General features: G+C 34.5%; 1 protein-coding gene and 1 pseudogene across 1 annotated transcript in view; one reads left to right on the top strand and one right to left on the bottom strand.

Moving 5' to 3' along the window:
* ST6GALNAC3 (ST6 N-acetylgalactosaminide alpha-2,6-sialyltransferase 3) overlaps nt 1-13,210 on the top strand; it is a 237,724-nt gene that overhangs the window by 212,590 nt on the left and 11,924 nt on the right. The gene's annotated exons all lie outside the window — the stretch shown is intronic.
* Nucleotides 2,036-3,025, bottom strand: LOC148214165 (uncharacterized; annotated as a pseudogene).

Raw genomic sequence — 13,210 nt, 5'->3', positions numbered from 1 at the left:
TTTCTAAAAAGAAGCACTCTGTAATCACAAATAAGGAAACTTAAACATTTGTATTACAGAAAAAGCAATCTCCTCTCCCCCCCCCCATAACTAGCTATGTAAATTAATGCAACTGCAACAACACACATTGTTTGGCCAGGAAAAAATTCACAGATTGTGAAGAACAGTGATTCAGATGGGTGAGTTCTTATTGAAGGAACTGAAGAGCAGCCTTGAAATGATGTCCATTTCCAATGTTTATTTAGGAGCAAAAACAACAAAAAGAATATTTGCTAACATGATAGAGATTCAATTTCATGCTTATGTTTTCTGTTCAATGCTGTGTATTGTTATATTTTGTTTGAATTACTTCTGACTTTGAGAGAAATTCTTGACATTATTGTCACCGAAATCTACACCCAGGGATTTCATGTATCAAGAAATATTTCATATCAAAAACTGAAGAGCATAGTGACACAAACATTGGTGGTAAAGCATAAATGACTAAATCACTGTAGGTTTGTAGGTTTTTAGCAAGGGGTAAAGCACCTGAATAATTCTATCAAAGTCACTCTTTGAAGATACTTTTCAGATTACATAGTGCTGGTAGATCCCATGCTGTGTCAAGTTTCACATTGAAATAAAGATAAAAAGGGCTCTTGTCTGAGGCCGATTCTGATGATGGGAGCTGAGGAAAGTCTTGATTAATTGTATTATTACAACAAGCAGTCATATGCAGTTGCACCTTAAAATGGCCCTTCCAGTTTTACAGTATTCTATATCTTACACAATTCTTTTAATGGAAATTCTGTGTTTTTATTTTAATGTAAAAATCAGAAATTATACTTGTAAATGCTTTTGATTTAACAGGATGAAATGTTCATTCAAAAGGCGCCCCTGAGCTGCTTCCTCTATGTAATCTGGAAGTTTGCTGAAATGATAAGGATTGATTTATTATTGCATTCCACAGATCACAGGAGACTTAAGAATCCTGTATTATTGTAAAATTAAAGTAGGATGAACAATATTAGCTATAACGTTAGATTTTTATATAACCACATTCTGCCTGGTTTACTGAGATACATTATTAATAATACTTCTTTATCTCAGTATTACTGACATCTACCCATTCTGTTATGCTTACTTAGAATAAAGGTCTTACCAGTTTTGAGACAATATAAAGTTATTAATATTTCAGAAGAAATTACAGAACGTCTTCTGCCACCTCATAATTGATGCATATATGGGGACAATCAGTAATGTTCTTCATACTTATTTTTAAGGAATTGCTTAGCTTAAACTTGGGAAAACTAAATTAAATAAAGTTCAAATTCATATGGAAGTTACCAGTCATATATCTGCCTAATTTAATTCTCTCTTCTCTAGTTTGCTCTCAGATAATATTTGCAAAATTACAAAACATGGCCTCGTTTGTGAATTCAGATCACTTTCTCTGTCCAATTTTATTGACATACACAACATGACCATAGTAATAATGTGGAAGCATTAATAATTTGGCCTCTGTAGGTGGGTAGATTATTAGAGGAGGCTTTAGAAATAATTGCTCATTAATGTGAAGAAGTAAAAATATGTACTGTATTATATTGCTCATAATGTAATAATTAAAATAACAATTATGTGATAATGAAAGTACCCATTATGCTTACGTTTATCTTTACATTAAGTTAATAGCTAATGAAAACTACAAAGATTATGTCTAATTAAACTGAACAACATCATCACTAAAAGGTGAGTTTTAGCACAACATTCGTAAGAAACGTGGCTGTCTATTGACATATTCAGACATGTGATCATTTTATAATTGACCAGCACTAATTCTTTTCCTGTAAATGAATTGGAGATGCATTCACTTAGGACAGATCTATTCAGTGGGCTTCCAAATATGTTGAAGTACATGAAAAAAATGAGAAATAATAAATTATGCTGCTATTATTATTATTGTTGTTGTTGTTATAATACACAACAACGTGAAATCACAGCTGCCAGTTCTTTAATTAGTGTTGGCCTTCATTCGCATCAAGTTCTTCCCAAGAACCTAGGATGTTGTAATGTATCGATGTAGTATATGTGCAGATCCAAGCAGTGTGGCCTTTTGTAATTGACAGATGGAAATTTTGTCAATGCACAGATTTTCTAAGTGCTGCCCAAGGCTTTTTGATATGGCACCCAGTGTGCTGATAACCACTGGGACCACCACTGCTGATTTATGCCATAATCTTTCAACTTTGATTTTCAGATCTTGATACTTTGTGATCTTCTCCAATTCCTTGTCTTCTGTTCTACTATCCCCTGATATTGCCACATCAATTATCCATACTTTCTTCTTTTCAACCACAGTTAAATCTGGTGTTTTATGCACCAAGTCTTTATCAGTTTGTATTTAGAAATCCAACAATATTTTAACCTGCTCATTGTCAACTACTTTTTCAACTATACGTTGCCACCAATTTTTCATTACTGGCAAAAGATCATTTTAACAGATGTTTTAGTGAATCATTTTGGTGACTGTGTTATGTCGTTCTTTATAGTCAGTTATTGCAATCTTATTGCATAAGCTGAGTATATGATCTACTGTTTCTTCTGATTCTTTGCACAATCCACACTTTGAATCATTTGACGTTTTTTCAGTGCTGGCCTTGATTGCATTAGTTTGAATATCTTGTTGTTGAGCAGCCAAAATCAAGCCTTCAGTTTCTTTTTTTAGTGTTCCAGTTGTAAGCTACTAGAACTTTATCCACTTTCCCCTCAATCTTTTGTAGAAACTGACCATGTAATGCTTTTGGTTGCCAGCATTTTGTTCATGTTTTATTACATTATTTCAATATTCACATTTTGTTTCCTGTATATTCAATACGTTCCAATTTTTAACTTGCATCAGTGCTTATTCTTGACTGTCTTTTACATAATCAGCCAATGCATACTTTTTTTCGACAGTTTGACAAAGTAAACCTCTGCCTCCATTTCTGTGGAGCAGATATAATCTATCAATATCACTACAGGGATGCAGGACATAGCGAATAGCCATTCTTGTTTTTTGGTCCAAACTGTCCAGTTCAGCTTGTGTCCAGTTAATAATTCCAGCAGTGTATCGTATAATAAGTATGGGCCAGGTATTGATGGCTTTGATAGTGTTTCCACCATTCAATTTTGTCTTTAACAATTTTCTCACTCTTCAGATGTATTCTTTACTGATCACATTTTTAACTTGCCCATACTTGATGCTATCCAACTGTAAATTGCCCAGATACTTGTAGGCTTCATCCTGATGGCTCCTGATGGTTTGGCCATTCGGCATTTCAATTCCATAACTGTTTGTGATTTTTCCCCAATTTATTGCTGTGGCACATTTCTTCAGGCCAAATTCCATTGCTGTATCTGTGCTAAAAATTCTTACAGTACTTGTCAATGACTGAATTTCAATTTCTGATTTTCCATAAAGCTTCAGATCACCCATATAAAGCAAATGTGAGATTGTATTAGGATTTTTTGCTGTTTGGTAGCCAAGATTTATTTTCTTCAAAATCACTGAAAATGGAATCATAGCAATGACAATAATAAGGGTGATAATGAGTTACTTTAGCAATCTGCAGCAATGTATTCTTACCATCAAAACTGGCCTGTTGAGTTCAAGGGGACTTATTTCCAGAGATATGCGTATTAAAGCAGGATACATTCAGGAAATTTAGCTGAACAAGCTATAAGCATAGTAATGCTAAGCATATTGGATGAATTACTATAGTGTCTCAAACCAAAAGCAATCCATGTACATTATGTATATTCATGAAACCAGCTATCCCCATGGTTCACTCAATGTTTGCTTACCTATGGTTCGTTGACTATTGGTGGGTTTGCACAACACAGTTATACACCAGGATTTACTAACCGTAGTGGAAGGATTGGCAGAACATGCCCCAAAACCAGCATACCTTATTATGGCTGTGTTCTATATAAACTTATCACTAGATACATGAGACAGCAGACATGAATCATCATGATGCCTTATCCTTTTCTGATACTTCAGAGGTCATACTGAAGATGATAAAAATCCAAGTACATGTAATAAATTTTGCCTCAAACCAATGGAGCAACTCTTTATTTGATCCATTGTGGAATTTATTTAAAATATTATATATAGTCTCCCCTCTGCTTTTGCTCCATTGCAGTATTTATTTAGAATATTATATATAGTCTGCCCTCTGCCTTTCCTTTCTCTTCACCAATGTTCAGTACTGTGAAATTAACTTTTTAATAAGAATAATAGTTTAAGATTGCTCTGATTCTTGAAACTTTCCAGCAGTCCAAACCAGTACCAGGGACCTGCACATACAAAGTCTAAAAAGTCAAGATGGTGGTTTCAATTGAAGCTTCATTCCTTTTTTTTATGTATGATGCATGTAAAAAGGGACAGGGCTTCAATCACACAATTGCAGCCCTCATCTTTACTTTTTTTTTTCCTCCTCCCCCTATGCTCCTATCTAGTACTTTTTATTATTCAAAGAAAGAAATAGCTTAATTCTTTCAGTTGTACCCTCGCCCCCACTGCTTCTCTGCTTTTGAAAAACAACCTGAACTGAAATTTAAATGAAGGCTTGCATCAAAAAAGAGAAAAAATCACACTGCAGGTAAGTAACTTTGAAACCATTTTCATTGACAATCATATTTTTAAGAGTAATTACATCAATTTTAGGAAAGGTTTCCTTATAAAATTTTAAAGCTTCAGTGATAGTCAGTGGATAGTTTTAATTACACATAAATTTAAATAAAATTATGGACCCAAATGAAGTATTTTTTTTCTTCCATGAGATAGATCACAACTGCACTTACCCAGGTAAATGGTTGATTATGCAATCATGATCATTATCTGTATCTTTTTTTTATTTTTATCTGAATTAAATTACAGAAAGAAAATGCATTTACTTTTTTTAATCAATCTCTGAGCTGTATAAAGGGGTGCTGCATATTCAAGCGCCTTTCCTGCAGAGCGGAGGTTAGTACCGTCTGCTTTTGGCAGAGTTTACCATTGGTTGGAAAATAAGAGAGCCCATCAAAGCTGATTGTACAAAGACTTTCATCTCTGTTGGATTCCTCTCCAACATGGCTCTGTCCAGATGTCTTGAACCCCAACTCCTAGAAGTCTCAGCTAGCATGGTGATTGTGGAAGTTTTAATCCTTATCTGGAGGGTGTCAAATTGGGAATGGCTACCTTACTGAAAACTGATTGACATGTTTGGAAGGACAGACTCTACAAAGGAATCAATTTCACGTACCGCTTTTTTTATCTTAGCAAAATTATCTCTAAAATGGTTTCATCTATACATCTGAAAATATTTTCTTTTTAAACATGGTCTCTGTGTTTTAAGAAAGGACAATTGGAAAAAAGATGTATTTTGAGGTAAATGTATATCCATTTCAAAACAATTAGTTGTCTTGCTTGGTGATCTGCTGCAGAAGAATTATGAACACATACATATGGTGTTTGTGTGTCCATGTATGTGATACTGTACTTCTTTTTCCCACTCATCTGTTGAAGTAAAGAGCAATTAAATATTTTGAGACACTTTCATTTTTGTTTTCCCTCCAGCTAGATAATTCTGCCTGTCTTACTAGTTTGCATTTGAATACTCATGATGCTGTTGTTTAATACAAGCTGAATTCTAATTTAAAGCTTTCTCATTCATGGATGAGAAGGTCTTCATGAAAATTATACAATTGTTCTTCACCCAAACTTGATTTTGGATACCCAGGTTTCAACTATGGCAGGAATGCTTTATTCAGCTGAGATACTGTACCAATTATTCCAATTTGACCAGAATGACATATGCCTTATTTGAATCACTCCTCAATTATTGCAGTATAATCAAGATAGGGCTAGTTTTGAAGAATTCAGGACTACAATTGGTCCAGAATGCAGCATCCCATTATTAACAAATGCTATGTAGGGACTATGCTTCTTTTGTTGAAGAGGCTGTAGATATAATACAAAATTATAGTGGTAACTTTTAAATACTGTATGACTTAAGAATAGGATACCTGAAAGATTGCTTAGCCTCTTCAGTTGTCCCTTTTTTGAATCACAGCTATCCTCAAGATTCCAAAGAGGGTCAATCTCACTACTTCATTCTTAAAACTTAAGATATTTTTTTTTAAGGATAGCATTTAATATGCAATTTTAACTTGCTTTTTTAGTCTGTCTCCTATACTCCAGTGAATATGTCTTGATTTATTTTAAATTATTTCTACCTCACTCTTTCTCCTAGGAAAAACAAATTTTAAAAAATCTATAATTTAGCTATTTAAAACATCCTTTCATTTTACAGTACAAGCTCTAAGCACACTAAAGAACAGAAAAAGATAAATGAAAAAGCAGTTTATATTTTCAAGAGAAAAAGAAACTATATTACAATAAATATAGTTAGTATATTTATTGTAATATACTAACTATAGCAGTGTCTGAACTAATTATTATGAACCATAGTGTAGCAATCTCCTGTTTGCTACACTGTGTCAATGAGAAGACAAACTTACTACAACATGTCAATGAGAAGACAAACTACTCTATGCCAAGACAATAGGCAATATACAGTGGTACCTCGAGTCAGAAATGCTTCTGTTCATGACCAATTCGGGTCACGAACAGCACCATTCGCAAAATTTTGCTTCCCTTCGCGAACTCCGCATTGGGTGACGAACAGGATCCACGGCCATTTTCCCTGCTCTGACACGCGGTCGTGGCTTCCTGTAGGGAGGCAGACTCTCCCTCCAAACAATAACCGCCTCCCCACCCACCTTCCTGTCCTCCACGCCTCAAGCAAGGTTAGTGTTCTCTCTCTTCATACTGTACTGTACTGTACTTTGTGTCATATTTTTGTGGTTTAAAAAAAAAATACATATGGTTCAGAACGGATTAACCGTATTTACATTGAACCTTATGGGAAAATTTGATTCAGGTCGCAACCAAAATCGGTTGGCAACCAAATTCGGAGGGGTCAGAACGGATTAACCGTATTTACATTGAACCTCATTTACATTGAACTCTGGTTGCGACCAATTCGGGTCGCGACCAGAGTCGCAGAACAAATTAAGTTCGTGACCCGAGGTACCACTGTATAACTAATAATACATATTAAAATATATAGGTAAAATAGGCAAATGAAATACAATTTTTCAAATTTCACAAGAGAAAAATATTTTAAATGTGTAACCCTAAAATATACATAATCTGTAAAAAACAAAGACAATAAATGTTATGTATTTCTAGAGCTATAGAGAAGATAAGGGAAAGTTTGAAACAAACTTGGTGAACACTTTCATAATTAGCAAATAATGTTTGGGGTTTGAATCATGACCTCAACTTTCCTCCCCATGTGAATAAAGACAGGCTCACCTAATTGCATTTTTGTAACAACAAACCTTTTTAAAAAAATGTCTGACTGCCACCATGAGATTATGCTACTATCAGTATACACAATGCTATGCCTTCTATATCTGAAATGCAGGAAGGAAGTGAAGAGCAGTAAAATGGTATAAAAATAATTCATTTTGTTTAATAACAAGAAGAAGAAGAAGAATTAACGTATAGGCTAGTGCTTGTGTTACTTTATAGCCTGCCATTTACTGCTTTTGATAGATTATAGGTGTGTTCATGCAAGATTTTCTTAACATAAGAATCTTTTTTGTTCAGCCTCAAAGAAAGTTCTGTTCTCACTGTGGACAATCATGCCTTTGACAGGCCTACACATAAGACATAATTTGTCCTATGAAAGTTTCCTTTAATTGAACTTGATTCCTGGGGACTATTCTTGGCGATAATATGGAAATCAATTGCCAATAACTTTTCCAGATTTTTTTTTTTTTCAGGCTAGTCTACAGCTCTGGGGTTTTCAGTAGACTTCCATCCAAGAGTTTCATGGGTGTGGTGGTGAACATATCTTTTTTATGCTTGCCAGCTCTACATGGGGCCTCAAGGCTGATTCCAGTTAATCTACACTTTGTGTAAACAAAGCCTAGGAGTGCAACTATCTATATGGAATCTTTAAAGGAAGGCAGGTTGATATTATATTATAAAGTTACTTACTGCACATTTGTTTCTATGTTCAGGCCCAAAAGATGTTCTCAGAACAGTTTACAAAGGTCACTAATAAGCTCTCATCTTAAAAGTTCCTGCCCTCAGTTTTCCAGAACTGATTCAGGACCCTTTTTCTTCTGTGTTTCAGTAGAGCACCACACCATAACACTGGCCTAGAAGTTAAAAGGCCTCTGAGAAAATGTAATATTTCCCAGGCAACTACTTACACTGTCAGTTTATGTTTAATGTACTGAATTGAGAGTATGGAATGTGCTGCATGTGTGTTTTGTAGTCTAGATTCCGCTAAGGAGGGTTATAAAAAAATAGTTGGGCTTTGTCTGTGGAGCACCAACAAAGTTCAAGGTCTGCTTGTTTGAGTATCTCAGTCATAATCCTCAGTGTCATATTTTCAAAAGTAATTTTCAATTCAGAATGACACAGTGGGGGGAGGGAAAATGTGAGGACAGTTTTGTTAATAACACTGACATGCCACGCTACCAAATGCAATTCTAATCAGGAAGATAAATGGGACAGCGTGTCTGCCTCTAACAGAGAAGGGAAGCTCTATCACAAGTGTAACTCACTTAGCTAGCTTGACAAACTTTAGATTGACATACCACTGAGAAGGGTGCATTAATATCTAGAATGTAGGAGTATTAGATCCAAGGATTGACTCAAGGACCTGAAGATTTGTATGCCTTGACCTCTGCAAAGGTCTTCTAAAAAGCTATTATCTGTGGGATTGAAGCTTTGTTATATGGATGCGCTTGCCTGCTCTATCTACAGCAAGACCATCTCACAGGGGCATCAAGCCTCTATCCAAAGATTAAAATGTTATCATTATGGATCTTCAGTGTTTTGGTCTTTCAGGTTCTCAGAAATAAGTAATAATTTATAGCTTATGCAGAAACAATAGCATAATAACTAACCACAACCAGAAGTTAAATCCTATGAGGATTCTGTAATGTACTTCTTGCTGGTGTGTCATTATAAGAGGTTTTTCAACTAAAAGCAATCATCCTCTATTTTTTCCCTACATAAGGAGTTTGTATAGACTAAATTATGATATCCCTTTATGGGTTGAGTAAATCTTCAGTAGTGATAGATTAAAGCCCTCAAATAACTGAATCGGAATTTGAGCTTAATTCTTTTATGGGGAAAAAAGAGGCTCCAAAGTCAAGCTACTATTTCAGGATAATTTTTATGAATGTATGTATTTTGTAAGTCATTTCCCCTTGGAAAGCATCAGAGTGTTTCCTCAATATGTGATCTGGAAAAGCAGTGAGCTCTACAAGGATAATTGAGAAAGCCATTAACATGCATGTATTGCATCAGTATATAATATAAATAATTGAAAACCAGTTTTAGAATCTGGAATTACATGTCAGATTACAATACTTAGAGTTTCATGGGAAAGAGAAGTCTTAATGGTGTCAAATTTAAAGGGTTCAAACAAAAGCAATATCTGAAGTATCCAATCACTGATTTTCACAGAACCTAGGAATTGTTGCTTTTTTCAGTTCAGCTAAACTCAAAATTGTTTTAAAAGTTTATACTTCAGAAAGTAATTGTTTCTGTTACTGAAAAAGTATTCTGTGCTACATACTGAGAAAAATGGTTGAGCTTTTTTTATTGTTTTCTTATTAAGACAGATTAAATAGAAAATTGCCAGGCTTCACTAGCTGAATCACTAAATTTCTGTTTAGTAGACATTTCTTCTCTGTATTCCTCCATGTTTCTCTGATTCCATTTTGAAAACAGTGCCAAAAACAATGATAAATCATAATATGATTTTTTTTCTATTCCATGGTGTTCTGGCAGTAGGTTCTTTGATATAATTGCCAAAAAAAAAAAAATAGTACTTATCTGATGTGAATAAAGTAACCTATTTTTCATCACAACTTAAGCAAACATAGTGGAGGAACAAAATAGAATTCTACAGGGATCATTAGCTTTTATATCACCACACCAAGTCTTCTTACGTTTCATTTCTTTTTTTCTTTGTATATTATCATCACACTGGCCTAAATAATCTTAATATCTAACAAAGTAAAGTTGTGATTTTTTTTCTTTTTATTGCAAACATATTTAAATAATTTCTCATTTCAACTGCTATTCTGGTACCCCTGCCAGTTCTGCTGTCAACATTCAGCAGAAGTCTAAATAAGAAGACTGTACATTTCTAGCCATAAGTTTCCAGGCTTTCCATATGATTTGAAACTCTAATTTAGAACAATTTGTTTAATTCAATAATGTTAAGATGTTTTCCAAAATGCACGGAATCAGGAACAGAGTAAACTCATGGAACCCATCACTCAAGAGTAATTCATTAGTCTTTTAGGGTGGCAAGGGCATTGGGATTTATGTCCGTGGGCATGAATTACTTATCAAGGAGAATTTCTAAAAACAGCTAAAATCTTGATAAATGGCACTTCTATCTTTTTGGGGGTTTGCTTATTTTGTGATACTCAGTTATCTCACACTCTGCCTTTTTCTCAATAAAATGGAACACAAAAATAACAGGAACAAAACAAATTTATCTAATAGTTACTAAAATAATTAGAAGCATATCAAATATCACCAAGTCAAAGATAATCAGTTTAACTCAAAGCCTAGCAAAGCAAAACACGTTGGAATCAACTTCCTAAGTATTGATTGATATATACTCCATGGTTGGCTTTTCTCCAGTATGGAACTATATTGTGATATTAGAAAATAAGCTTCATACTAGAGAAGGCATTCCACACATATTTCCATCCAGATAATTATACAAATAGTATAGGATTAATTCAAATGCAATTCTTTACACAATTTACTTGGTTTTGTTCTACGTTTCTGTCCCATCCAATAATATAGGAAATGATAAGTTTGATATCACCTAGTAAGCCATCAGGTTCAGTCCCTCTTTCAAATGACATCCTCTGTACATATCTACTGAAACATAATCTAGATTGCAATTTTCCAAATACACAGTACCAGCTCAACTCAGATATCAGAAGAGTAAGTAGTATCCCATGACATAAGAACAAGCATATTAGGAACACAAATCTTTATACAGTCCTAATTTTGCATTTTAAATGAACTTAATTGGTGAGGAGAGAAGTATAAAAGGAAGCATAGCCAACAGAAATTAAACCCAAATGTTTATATATGATGGAAAAAAATCATTTTATTAATGAACAAAGTTCACTGGTGTTCTTGACAGGCACATATAGCCAACCATGGCATATATAAACAATTCATTCTGGGTTCTAAAGATGTAGATTGCATGTATGGGTGTTTATATATACATAAACAGTTTAGCAGCAGCCGAGCTTCTCCTGAAGCATCAGTTTAGTAAGAGCAAGGTTTAAGTTAATAAGCATTTCTGTGATTCATGAGAATGTTCAGAAAATAATGACAAACATTTAAAATCCAAAGATGAATATACTTATATCTATTTTATGGTAAACTCTGCTGCTTTCTGTTATGACAAATCATGCTAACTCTGGTGGCTTTCATTTCAGTTCTGATGAATATTAGCACAATATGCAAAGCCCATATTATTGTCATAGGTTGGGCATCTTGACACTGAGTATTAATGTAAAATGCATTAAGCCATTGAGACCCAGAGCTCTTTCTATGGGGTTGAATTAAATACAGTTCAGCAACTTGAGCAATGTATTTATCATTCCAAATATAAAGTAGAGATACCTGTGTGAAGTACTACAGGTACTTCAAGGGGGGGGGGGGGATGAACTGTAAACAAAAAACTGTGCCAATAGAGTTAGTCCAGTTTCACTGTGCAGATCATCAGACAGTCATAGCACCTAGTTTTATATATCATTGCATACAAGTTAGGATACAAAATAATGGTTATAGCAGGGATTGCAAAACCAATACCTTGAGATGTCATCTCAGCATGAATCGCTAAGAAGCCATCTATCTTGTCACCATCCTGCTTCTCACAGTGTTCAGACATTTGCCTTTGGGAAACTCATAAGTGGGAAATGAACGCTATGCAACAGCAGCAGATCTCATGAGACATTGTGTTTCCAGTCTTGCTGAGAACGGAGAGATTCCAAGGCTAAGCTGGCCATTATTTTATCAACCTCTCATTTTGTGTCTACAGTGTAAAGAAGGGCTGCCAGTTTCTGTTTCAATATTCATTTCCCGATTCAAATTTAGTGGAAGTGTCCCAGTTGGATTCCCACTGTCAGGAACATTCTGCACACATGGATAAGTAGGGCAGGAAGTTGGACAGCCTTGGTCACAAATGACAGTCTTTAAGGGTACTCTTTCTCTCTGCATAGCCATACTTCTATGTATGTAGGGCAGTATGCCATCCCTTTTTATTTATTTTATTGATTGATTGATCAAATTTATCAAATTTATATGGCTGCCCATCTCACACAAAGAGACTCTGGACAGCATACAACAATTAAAATAAAACAATAAATATGTAAAAACAATTATTAAAAAACAATCATTATTAAAAATACAACCATCAGGTACAGGAGTAGTAAATTAAACATGAGAGAGCCGTCTCCATCTTTTTATTGTTTTTCTGGCACAGGCAGCACATTTTGCTAACCAAAAACTTAATAAAGGTAGTCCCCAGTTTAAGAACGAGTTCCGTTCCCAAGATCTGTCCTAAAGTCGAATTTGTTTGTAAGCCGGAACAGTATTATTGTATAATACTTTATAAGTAATATTGTGTAATGAACACAAACCATTGTGTATTTAACTCAAATCTTTATGTATTTAACTCAAATTTTGCTACAATAGGCTCTTTTCTTAACTATGGGTTGTCCTTAAACCAGGTGTTCTTAACCCAGGGACTACTCATAAGGCTTGCCACATAGCTAATTCTATAACCAAGATTATGCCATCCTCTATTGCCCTTCACTGGGATAAAGTTGTCCAAATATCTCTTTTCTGAGGTGTATGAGTCTCTTTCCCTGAAGTCCAAGTGATGAATGGTAGTCATTAAGTTTGGTTTTAAGTTGACCAAATCAACTTCAAACATTCTTAGATTTCAGCTTCATAGAGAATAGCCAAATTTTAACAATAGAGAAATGGAAAAGTTTTGTTTTTTCTTCTGTTTTGCTCCAGATATCATTTTAGCTTTTAGCTGTAGTCCAAATAAATTAGATCTTTTTTTTT

The sequence above is a fragment of the Python bivittatus genome, unplaced genomic scaffold (assembly GCF_059951505.1).
Source record: "Python bivittatus isolate LINGU-HERP-01145 unplaced genomic scaffold, Pbiv_v1 ctg000700_np1212, whole genome shotgun sequence".
NCBI lineage: Eukaryota > Metazoa > Chordata > Lepidosauria > Squamata > Pythonidae > Python > Python bivittatus.
Note: the sequence above shows the minus strand (reverse complement) of the source record. Positions and strands in the feature narration are given on the sequence as shown.